General features: G+C 52.1%; 2 pseudogenes; both read left to right on the top strand.

Moving 5' to 3' along the window:
- The first annotated feature begins 7,990 nt into the window (after positions 1-7,990).
- On the top strand, positions 7,991-8,145 carry LOC114930859 (5.8S ribosomal RNA; annotated as a pseudogene).
- Positions 8,146-9,177: 1,032 nt separating this feature from the next.
- Positions 9,178-11,998, top strand: part of LOC114930860 (large subunit ribosomal RNA) — a 4,832-nt pseudogene continuing 2,011 nt past the window's right edge.

Here is an 11,998-nt window from a genome sequence, read left to right as displayed (position 1 = left end):
CTTTGGCCCCAAGCCCAGCAACAGTTGGTAAGCAGCTTTCCTTTTTTTTTCTAAACTACATTATTAGTCTATTTTCTAGTACTGCCCATTTGGACAATATGTTTTTATTGCGATTTTTGTTATTTTGTTGTTATCATTAAACATGAATGTCTCGACTGTTCCTTTGTCTCCCATCATCTCCTCTACTTCATTTACTCCTGTGCTCTGTTCTAATCTTTCATATCCACCTTTCCCTCATTTTCAGAATCACTCACCTTTGTTCCCTTCATGCGTCTCTTCAGTGTCTTTTTGGGTACTACCCCGAAGGAGGTGGTTATCTATTTACAGATCCCCTTCGCGCAAACAGAAATTCTTTTTCTCCCCTTTTTTCGGCTTTCAAGTTTCGGTTACTTTCGTGCCAGCATTAGTCGTTACCAAAGTATCACCAAGTTTTTTGTGTTTTGTTTGAGTTTTGTTCTTTCCATGTAAAAATCCCACAGTATGGCGAAAAAAATGTCCACTCAGGCAGAGCCTCCATCACCTGTAAGGCGACTTATATACCACCAGAGGTTGCGCCAGGTGCCCCTGGGGATCGTTTTGGGGGTCGCGCAAATTAACCCCCCCCGCGGCCATCCCAGCCCCAGACACGATGCCTCCCTCCTGGCTTGAAAGGGACCTCGGAGCCCCGGGTGCGTCATGCCCGTACTATTTGTCGAATCGGTCATAGCCTCCTGGGGAAAGTAATAGGAACAGATGTCCGTGGTTGATTTAACGTGCGGTACCTGCTCAGAGAGCTTAATCACACGACCCCCATGGGTGCGGAATTGGGATAAGCCCAATCACCGTTCCCAGCAGCCAGGAACTACCAGTAGCGCCTCCGAGTTTGTAGGACTCTTCGGCAACCCCCGGTTGGGGGCGAGCGCCGGGCCAACGCTCTACCACTGTCAGGACGGGTGCCCGAGCAGTACCTTTTCTCACCCTTCAGGCCCGAAACCCCTAACCAGCATGCGGCTTCAACCACTAACCCCCACGAGTCCGACCTAAATTTGCCGGGACGAGGGACGAATCCCCCTGGGAAAAACCCGCCCTTTCCCGTGGTACCCGTCAAGATCACTGGTTGGATCTTCGTGGCCGGCCCCATCCCACTTTCGGAGGCCTACACCTCTCAGGCAGTGGTCGGCCTATGTTCCTCGGAACATCGGCTTCTCTTATCCTCCTTTCAGCATCGCCCTCCTTTCCCTTTCTGAAATACAATCTTCGCATACCACACCAACAACTTTCATACCTTTCCTTACATTCCAACATGCGACTCACATCCACACTGCCATTTTCCCCTCGCACAATCACCCCACTCACTCAGGTTCCTCACATCACCATACATTGGACACTCCCAACACATGTTTTTAAAATTCCCTTCTCCCCGCTCCGCCATGCACAGCTCTCACTCTAGACAGACCACGCTTATACAGGAATTAAATTCAAACTTCCATGCCCTGTCGGATAGCCCAGGCTAAAGCTAGGCTCGAACTCTCGGCACTCACCCCGAACCTTACATTCTTTATAAATTTCTACGTCACTCTTCCTTTCCTCGCACTTATTCCATCTATTCTGCCACATCTCATACAGCCTTTCACTCACCAATTCCATACTCTTCACACCTCCTCACGCAAGTCACTATCATTCACTACATTATACTCACTCATACTAATTCCCTTTCTCACCTTATACACACCCCTCTTCTCACGCACTCCAGGTCCCACGGCAAGCCACCCATAAGGACTTGCATGGCCGCCGTGGAGACCGTTCTACATACATTTAGACACCACTCAACACCACTCGCTGGAACCTATTTATGAGCTCCCTCGCATATTCAAATCTCATCACTCCATACCATACACTCGCTCCATACATCACACACGACATGAACAGACCTTTGTACAACACAGTCACAGTTTCTTTCGCCAAACCCCACTCACTTCTCAACACGCGGGCTTAATTTTCCCACCACATTCATACATTTCTTTCTCAGACACTCCAGATGCAACCTGTAGTTCATCCTTTTACTCACACAAACACCCAGATATTCACGCTCCTCGCATACCTCACGCATCTCATTTACTCGTACATTGGGAGGCCTCGCCCACCTACTACCTTTCATCAAACTCATCACAGTCTTGTTCTAGACACACTCACACCTACTTTCACTCCCCATTCGTACACCATTCTCATCCACTTAGTACCCTTTCTACTCCACCCGCTCGGCTCTGTCCTTCCACGACCAACAACAAGTCATCCGCGTACGCAACCACTTTACATTCACTCTCACGCAGCCGCCCACAACAGTTCATATCCATCATTAGGTTCCATATAAATGGATCACAGATGGAGCCCTGCGGGCAGCCACGCTTTACGTCTTTCCACACTGTGTCACACGCACCCATCATGCATACACGCCTGCCGCTAAAATAGCTCTTCCATAATTCAATTTCTTCACATTCAACCTCACGCAATTTCTCGATCACACATTCCTACTCTAGGTTATCAAACGCTCCTTTGAAGTCCACGAACACTCCTAACACATACTTTCTCTCCGACCCATTCACCCAGTCATGCACTCGATTCCATGCATCCTCGTCGACCGATTCCTTACGAATCCGTACTGGGCGTCACACACTTCCACCCATCGTTCGCTCGAGTCTTCCAACCATCATTCGCTCCAAACTTTCCCCAGCACGGACAGCAGTCAATGGGCCTATAACCCAGGGTCCGACCTAGGTTTATCGGGAGACTTCAATAACACTACCCACCCGCGCATCTTCCACGCCGGGGGGAAACACGCTGTATTCAGACATACATCATACATTCTTTTCATCCATACCGGGACAGCACGCCAAATCGCTCGCAACATCTCACACTCACACCATCCAAACCAGTGCCTTACCCACTTTCATCGATCTCACTGCCACATCCCCCCTTTGCTCCATTCAAACTGCTTTTCTTCCTCCTCACGTCTCCCCTGGCGTCTATCGCCACGTTCGTCCTTGCTGCCGGGAAGAACTCTTCATTAGCTCATCCGCGCTTTCTTTCCATGTACTCGTCACTCTAATCACCCACTTTTATGCCACTTAATCTTACCCTATCACGCTTTCCCATGCACACCTTATATACATCGCCATGGATCCCTCTTCCCAGTCACGCACACAAATCGCTTCCAATTTTCCCCTCTTTCACTCTTCGCATTTCCTCCTTATACTCCCGCAAACAACTTATATTCATTCATTCTTTCTTCCACTCTGCTTCCATTCCTCTTTCTCGCACGCTGGTAGGCACGTCTGCTCCTTCCTACAGCCTTCTTCAGTTTCTCAGCTCATCCGTCCACCACACAAGCTTCCTAGCATACACAGGTTTACACCTCTTCATCCATCGATCATTCGCACTATGGATCCATTTCATCATTCGCTCTAACACAGCTCTGCGCATCCGCTTCGTCTATGGCGCTCGCTGCATCCTCTAACGCACTCTCTCGCATATCACACATATATCCTTCCCAGTCTACGTCCCTTTTCACACCCTCTACGCATCCCCCTCATTCTACCTAATTCTCTCTTGTACCACCCCGTATTAACAATACGTTATGGTCACTCACTCCCCAGTGGGCTTTACTTCCCACTCATCCCGGGCACCCTCCATTCACGCCGTTCACGAAAGTGACATCGATGTCACTCTCCCCATTGGGCCCGCTAAAACGAGTAAAATTTCGCTTGGCTCATTCAACAACATTCATCCCGCTCGCAATCATCCATTCCTCATCACTCTCCCACGCGCTTCACCTCTCTCTGCTGCCTCCCCCCTTGCTATACCACAAGGGAGAGACGGCTTCGCATCCATACCTATCAGCAGACGCTTTCTCCCGGCCGTCTCACATACTCTGTCCATGTACGCCAAGTACGGCTCGATACAACTTCCCATCCCTGGCAATACATGGACACCACAATCCCAAATCGGCCAAAGTCCCCCTCAAACCCACACACTCACTCCAAGTTATTGGGTACACTCTCTCACGCAAAATCACGTCTCCTAGATTCATTTTACCACCACTGCTGCTTTCCACCGTCCATTTTTCGAAACAAAATCACATCCATACCTAGGGGCAAGCCCACCACACGTCCGGGCCTTTCATCCCGTTTCTTGAAAGCAGTGCTACACTCCCCTCGACGTTCGCGCATCATCTCACCACCCGATCAAAAACATCCGCATACGCTCTCTGGCATTTTATAACGCACCAAAAATTCACGCCCATTCATTCGTCCATTTTAAATTCTTGCTTTCTCTCTTCTAACGCTCTCAACGTATTCCGACACCTTCTGGACAAAACCCGAGTAAAAATCACATTTCTCCCTTTCAGCTTACAGTTTCTACACCACATTTTTCCTTTTTACAATCTCTCATAAATTGTGTCCTACACATCCGCATTTTGGCACAGTCTTTCCTTTTCGGGGCATTGCCGCATCATGTTCCCAAAGGGCGAAGCACTTGTGGCACCTCAGCACACTGAAAACTCCTTTCACCCCCTAAAAGGCCTTCCAAGGCAAAAACACTCGTCCTACACTACAGAGCACATTTCTTATTGCAACTCGTAACTTCTATATACATTTCCCGGTGCTCTTTCTTCGCCTTCCTTTCTCACAACACGCACACGTTCCATAAATACTCCTCATCCCTCGCCCTTTCAACTCTCCCATACATTCTCTCATTACACTTCACTCGCCAATCATTCGGCACATCGTACAAGATGATCTTTTGGGGCCCATTTGCAGCCCTCACAACCTTTAGGCCAGCATTTTTTAAACTGAAACCACACTCTCTTATTCTTTTTCCCAAATCACCTCGCTCATCGTCTCAACCTACACATCCATTCCTCACTTCCGCACCGCTTTCACCGCACATTCGTGCCCCTTTCTCACATCTTCCCTTCAATTTTTCTCCTTACTTCTCACTTGTCACACTCGCACTTCATCATCCCCCTCCACTATATACCGCATAACTACTTCTCCTTCGTTTTCCTCGTTTTTCACTTCACTTTCCCGTACATTTTCATCACGCTCTTTTTCAACATTTTTCGCACTCACCCCTCGCATAGCTCATTTTTCCCCTTCCGCCGTAGGCTAAATCCCGACTCGCTCGAAAAGCAAAACACCATCCAGTGTTCCCTGTATTCTCCATTTTTTGCCCAAATTTTCATCATCTGTTTTCCCCATATTCTTTCCCCCAATGGGCCCCCCATTTTCTCACTCGCACTCTTAGAAAATTTTTTTCGTCTCCGTAAACAGGAATTTACGGAGTCTCGCACCATTACTCTCATACACCTATCTCACTCACTTTTTCCCCCACGCTCCATTCTCCCCTCATTCATTATCAAACGAAAAGTTAAGGTTCGAAGGGATCAATTTCCGTTCTAGTTCAACCATAAACGATGCCAACTAGCGATCCGCCGAAGTTCCTCCGATGGGAACGGGTACGGGGAATCGGGGTTTGATTTTCCCAGAGGGGGCCTGAGAAAAGGCTACCACTCCAAGGAAGGGCCCGCACGCGGGAAAATTTAAACCCCCTCCCGGCACGGGGGGGTAGTGACGAAAAATAACGATACGGGGCTCATCCGAGGCCCCTTATCGGAAGATACAAATTTAAATCCTTTAACGAGGGTCCATTGGAGGGCAATTGGTGGCCAGCAGCCGCGGTAATTTCCAGCTCCAAAAGCTATATTAAAGTTTTTGCTGTTAAAAACCTCGTAGTTGAATCTGTGTCGCACCCGTCGGTTCACCGCTCGCCCGGGGTTTATCTGGCGTGATGTGGGACGTCCCCCACCGTGGGCTTAGCCTCGCGAGGGGCGGCCAACTAATATCCCGTCGCGGTGCTCTTTACTGAGTGTCCCCAGTCGGGCCGGTACGTTTAAATTTGGGAAAAATTAGAGTGCTTAAAGCGGGTACCTTCGCCTGAATACTGCTGCATTTGGGAAAAATGGAATAGGAACCTCGGTTCTATTTTGTTGGTTTTTTCGGAACGCCGAGGGAATGATTAATAGGGCCCGATGGGGGGATTCGTATTCGACCCTTAGAGGTGAAAATTTTTGGATCGTCGCAAGACGGAAAAGAAGCAAAACATTTGCCAAAATGGGTTTTTTATTATCAAGAACGAAAGTTAGAGTTCGAAGGCGATCAGATACCGCCCTATTCTACAACCATAACGAAAGCCAGCTAGCGATTCCGCCGAAGTTCCTCCTCCTCCGATGACTCGGCGGGCAGCTTCCGGGAAACCAAAGCTTTTGGTTCCGGGGGAAGTATGGTTGCAAAGCTGAACTTAAGGAATTGACGGAAGGTCACTCACCAGGAGTGGAGCCTGCGGCTTATTTGACTCAACACGAAACCTCAAACCCGGCCCGAACCAAAACCCCGGAAAAGGGTTGACAGATTGATGCTCTTTCTTGATTCGGTGGTGGTGGTGCATGGCCGTTCTTAGTTGGTGGAGCGATTTGTTTTGGTTAATTCCGATAACGAACGATACTCTAGCCTGCTAATAGGCTTAAACCCTTTTGGTATCGCGAAGGCCCCCGGCTTCCTGGCGGGTTTTTACTACCAACGTACAAACAATTTTTCTTAGAGGGACAGGGCGGCTTTCCCAGCCGCACGAGGTTGAGCAATAACAGGTCTTTTGATGCCCCTTTGATGTTCTGGGCCGCACGGCGCGCTACACTGAAGGAATTTTCCCCAAAGCCGGGGTGTTTTTTTTTTTTTTTTGTTTTTTTTTCCCTTTTTTTTTTTGGTTTTCCGAAAGGGCCCGGGGGTTTCCACCCCGCTTTTTTTTTTTTTAACTTTTCTCTCTCGTTGGGGACTTTTTTTTTTGGGGGGATTGGGTTTTTTCAATTTTTTTTTTTCCCCCTGGAAACGAGGGGGGAAAGTTCCCAGTAAGGGCCCCCCGATGATTTTCCATTTTTAAACCTTCGCGTGTTGATTACGTCCCTTTCCCTTTGTACACAACCGCCCTCGCTACTCACCGTAAAGGGAAAGATTTAGTGAGGTCTTCGGACTGGTGCCGGTCAATGTCCTCGGCATTGGGCCATTTTGCCGGGAAATGACCAACCCTTTATCATTTAGAGGAAGTAAAAGAGTCGTAACAAGGTTTCCGTAGGTGAACCTCGGAAGGATCATTAACGTTCCGAGGTCCGGGTCTGCGTCGAGAGTCCTCTCTTTGGGGAGACGGGGCGCCGCAGCAGTCGCGACTAATGGACGCGCTGAAAAGGCGCTCTCAAGAAAAGAAAAAACGGATTTGACGGAATTTTTTTGTTGTGTTTTGATATAACGAAAGGACGGCCGTCGCGCCTCGCTGACCGAAAGTAGTAGGCAAGCAGAGCACGCGCTCCGCGGTGTTCGCGACGAATCGGAGCGAGACGCTTCGCGATCACCTCGTGTGTGTGCCATTCTCCCGGGCCACCCCCACACACAGGCGTCCCCTTCGGCGTGAAACGCGAACCGGTGTAACCTATGCCCCCCCACCGGTGTGTGGGACACCCACGACGTTTTGTCGAAGCGGCCCTCCCCGTTGTGCGGGGCAAACGGTCCTCGTGCCGAGAACACACGGGGTGCGACCGGGGAGTGCCGAGCGAAAAGGACCCCCCATATATTATTATAATATATATAAAATAACCGAAAGGGACGATGATATTTCGACCAAACTGTCAACTGATCGGGCCGCGTTTCTTTAAAGAGCTTCCGCCCCCCCGGCCCCCTCCCTTGCGGGAGAGACGCTCTGAACGAGAAAACCCCAACTCTATCTTTGGGGGCCGTAGCCTTCCCTGGCGGAGGGGCGGTCCGCGCGCGTCCTCGGACGCGCGCGACAGGCTGATCGAGAGCCCACCACGATTATTCTCTCTCTCTCTCTCTCTTTCCCAGAGAAGAGACCAGATGGGTTTAAAAGAAGCGCGTTTCTTTCGCGAACCAAAAATTTTTCGAACGATTACCCTAACGGTGGATCAATTTTGGGTCGTGGGTCGATGAAAAACGCAGCTAATTGCGCGTCAACTTGTGAACTGCAGGACACATGAACATCGACATTTCGAACGCACATTGCGGTCCACGGATACAATTCCGGACCACGCCTGGTTGAGGGTCGTTTTAGTACCCTAAACGCTTGCGCCCGAAAAGCGCGCACGGACCACGACGCGGGCGACCAGAGAATGGCGCGCGCGTCGCCTGTGCCCTGTGCAACGCTTACAATGGGCGTACGAGCGATCGTTGACGTTCGCCCGAGGTGTCTGTGCCGCGCCGACCGCCGCGGTGCAAATCCTGGCGTCGTCTGGAAATGACACACCGGAAATAATAATAATAATGAGGAGGAGAAGCGCACAAGCGTGTAAAACGTTGGCGAACGCGCGCCCATAGAATGCTGCGCAAATTAAGAGGGGGAGCGTGTTTGTGTATCCAATGTCGTGTGTGTACGCGAGAGCCGAGGAGAAATGGATGAGAGTAAGAGCGCGCGCGAAGGGAGCAACAACGGCCAAAAAAGGGTCAGGACGGTGAATGGCACCGCTTTCCCTAGATGCGGCGCGTGCGTCGTTGTCTCCCGAAAGTAGGTAGCGCTTGTCTCACCGTCTCTCCTCTCCGTACATCACACAGACTGACCGGACTGCTCTCGCACTCTGTGCCGCGTCTCTCGGTGCGATAGCGCTCGCGCGTCTTATGCCGAGGCGCCCTTGCCCGCACACATAACGGTATTACGGAGAAATATACGGCGCGTCGTCGTCCGCGGAGAGAGCATTCGTAATCCTTTACCTCTTTACGGAGAAGGGTTTTGAATCGCGAGCCGACCGCGTGTCCGAGTCCACGAAATTTTCGTAAAGCGAAAAAAGGGGACCGGCGCGCCGCGTCGTGTACTCGTCGAATCGATTCCGCCCGAATTTCGTATATGAAAGAGAAGGGAGAGCCGAGAATCTCGAACCCCGCGATATATCGTCTCCATTACCACCAACGAGTGTGTGTGCGGTTAGCGCCCCGGCGATTTGCCTTCTCGCGTATTTCGTGTGCTGCCGCTGCTGCTCTCTCGTTCGACGCTCACTCTCTCTCCCTCTTATAATATATATTATAGAGGAGAGACGACGATGAGCGACGCGGAGGAGGCAAACGGCTACGAAAACTCACTATGCGACGACCTCAGAGCAGGCGAGATTACCCGCTGAATTTAAGCATATTATTAAGCGGAGGAAAAGAAACTAACCAGGATTTCCTTAGTAGCGGCAAGCGAACAGGAAAGAGCCCAGCACAGAATCCCGCGGTTCCGCCGCAGGGAAATGTGGTGTTTGGGAGGATCCGCTTATCCCGAGGTGCCGCGTCGCGTCCAAGTCCATCTTGAATGGGGCCACTTGCCCGTAGAGGGTGCCAGGCCCGTAGCGACCGGTGCGCGCCTCGGGAGGATCTCTCCTTAGAGTCGGGTTGCTTGAGAGTGCAGCTCTAAGTGAGTGGTAAACTCCATCTAAGGCTAAATACGACCACGAGACCGATAGCGAACAAGTACCGTGAGGGAAAGTTGAAAAGAACTTTGAAGAGAGAGTTCAAGAGTACGTGAAACCGTTCAGGGGTAAACCTAAGAAACCCAAAAGATCGAACGGGGAGATTCATCGTCAGCGGCGCTGGCTTCGCGTCGGTCGGCGATGTCCCGCGGAGTCCTTGTGGCTTGCGCGCGGGCACGCTACCGTGCGCCGATGTCCGGCGCTCGTCGTCGTGCACTTCTCCCCAAGTAGAACGTCGCGACCCGCTGGGTGTCGGTCTACGGCCCGGGTGCGGTGTCTGTCGCGTCGCCGGTAAAACGGCACGCGACAAACCCTCGGTCGCCCGGCCGGCTGCTCGGCGGTACGCGCAAGGTATCAGGCCGCACTATTCACGGTGCGTCGAGACCGTCGCAAGCGCGCGCCACGGTACTCGGAGATTACGGACTTCGCGCCGTCCCCGGTCCTGGCCCGCTGTTGGTTACAGTACGGTACACCTTCGACAGGCCTGCGAACGTCTCCCGCGGTCTCGCGGGAGACCGATACCGGTCGGCGACGCTACTGCTTTGGGTACTCTTAGGACCCGTCTTGAAACACGGACCAAGGAGTCTAACATGTACGCGAGTCATTGGGACTTGTCGCGAGACCTAAAGGCGTAATGAAAGTGAAGGTCGGCCCTGGCCGTCGACCTAGGGAGGATGGGCCGCGTCGCGATGCGGCCTCGCACTCCCGGGGCGTCTCGTTCTCATCGCGAGAAGAGGCGCACCCAGAGCGTACACGTTGGGACCCGAAAGATGGTGAACTATGCCTGGTCAGGACGAAGTCAGGGGAAACCCTGATGGAGGTCCGTAGCGATTCTGACGCGCAAATCGATCGTCGGAACTGGGTATAGGGGCGAAAGACTAATTGAACCATCTAATAGCTGGTTCCCTCCGAAGTTTCCCTCAGGATAGCTGGCACTCGGCTGTTCCGCACGGAACGCGCGCGAGTCTCATCTGGTAAAGCGAATGATTAGAGGCCTTGGGGCCGAAACGACCTCAACCTATTCTCAAACTTTAAATGGGTGAGATCTCTGGCTTTCTTGAATTATGAAGCCACGAGCATCTACGGATCAGAGTGCCAAGTGAACCATTTTTGGTAAGCAGAACTGGCGCTGTGGGATGAACCAAACGCAGAGTTAAGGCGCCCAACTCGACGCTCATGGGACACCATGAAAGGCGTTGGTTGCTTAAGACAGCAGGACGGTGGCCATGGAAGTCGGAATCCGCTAAGGAGTGTGTAACAACTCACCTGCCGAAGCAACTAGCCCTGAAAATGGATGGCGTTGAAGCGTCGAGCCTATACTCTGCCGTCAGCGGCAAGTGGGGCGGCAACCGGGAGCGGGCGTTAGTCTTCTCTCGCGTCGTCACGAAGCCCTGACGAGTAGGAGGGTCGCGACGGTGAGCGCAGAAGGGTCTGGGCGCGAGCCTGCCTGGAGCCGCCGTCGGTGCAGATCTTGGTGGTAGTAGCAAATACTCCAGCGAGGCCCTGGAGGACTGACGTGGAGAAGGGTTTCGTGTGAACAGCCGTTGCACACGAGTCAGTCGATCCTAAGCCCTAGGAGAAATCCTATGTCAATGACGGCGTACAATATACTCGAGTGTCGAGAAATAATAATAAATATTATACGAAAGACACACGCCCGTCGGGCGAAAGGGAATCCGGTTCCTATTCCGGAACCCGGCAGCGGAACCGCATACAATTCGGGCCCTCGTAAGAGTGTTCGTCGGGGTAACCCAAAATGACCTGGAGACGCCGTCGGGAGATCCGGGAAGAGTTTTCTTTTCTGTATAAGCGTTCGAGTTCCCTGGAAACCTCTAGCAGGGAGATAGGGTTTGGAACGCGAAGAGCACCGCAGTTGCGGCGGTGTCCGGATCTTCCCCTCGGACCTTGAAAATCCAGGAGAGGGCCACGTGGAGGTGTCGCGCCGGTTCGTACCCATATCCGCAGCAGGTCTCCAAGGTAAAGAGCCTCTAGTCGATAGAATAATGTAGGTAAGGGAAGTCGGCAAATTGGATCCGTAACTTCGGAATAAGGATTGGCTCTGAGGAGCGGGGCGTGTCGGGCTTGGTCGGGAAGCGGGTCTGGCTGACGTGCCGGGCCTGGGCGAGGTGAACGGTCGGCGTTCTCGCGCCGGTCCCGGGATCCGAGCTCGGTCCCGTGCCTTGGCCTCCCGCGGATCTTCCTTGCTGCGAGGCTTCCGTGGCGGCGCGAGCCGTCGTGGTCGTCCTCTTCGGCCGCCATTCAACGCTCAGCTCAGAACTGGCACGGACTAGGGGAATCCGACTGTCTAATTAAAACAAAGCATTGCGATGGCCCTCGCGGGTGTTGACGCAATGTGATTTCTGCCCAGTGCTCTGAATGTCAACGTGAAGAAATTCAAGCAAGCGCGGGTAAACGGGCGACCGATCACAGTTTACCCATAAAACGACAGTGGAAGGATAA

The sequence above is a fragment of the Nylanderia fulva genome, unplaced genomic scaffold, assembly GCF_048542155.1.
Source record: "Nylanderia fulva isolate GAGA-0341 unplaced genomic scaffold, ASM4854215v1 Scaffold291, whole genome shotgun sequence".
Lineage (NCBI taxonomy): Eukaryota > Metazoa > Arthropoda > Insecta > Hymenoptera > Formicidae > Nylanderia > Nylanderia fulva.
Note: the sequence above shows the minus strand (reverse complement) of the source record. Positions and strands in the feature narration are given on the sequence as shown.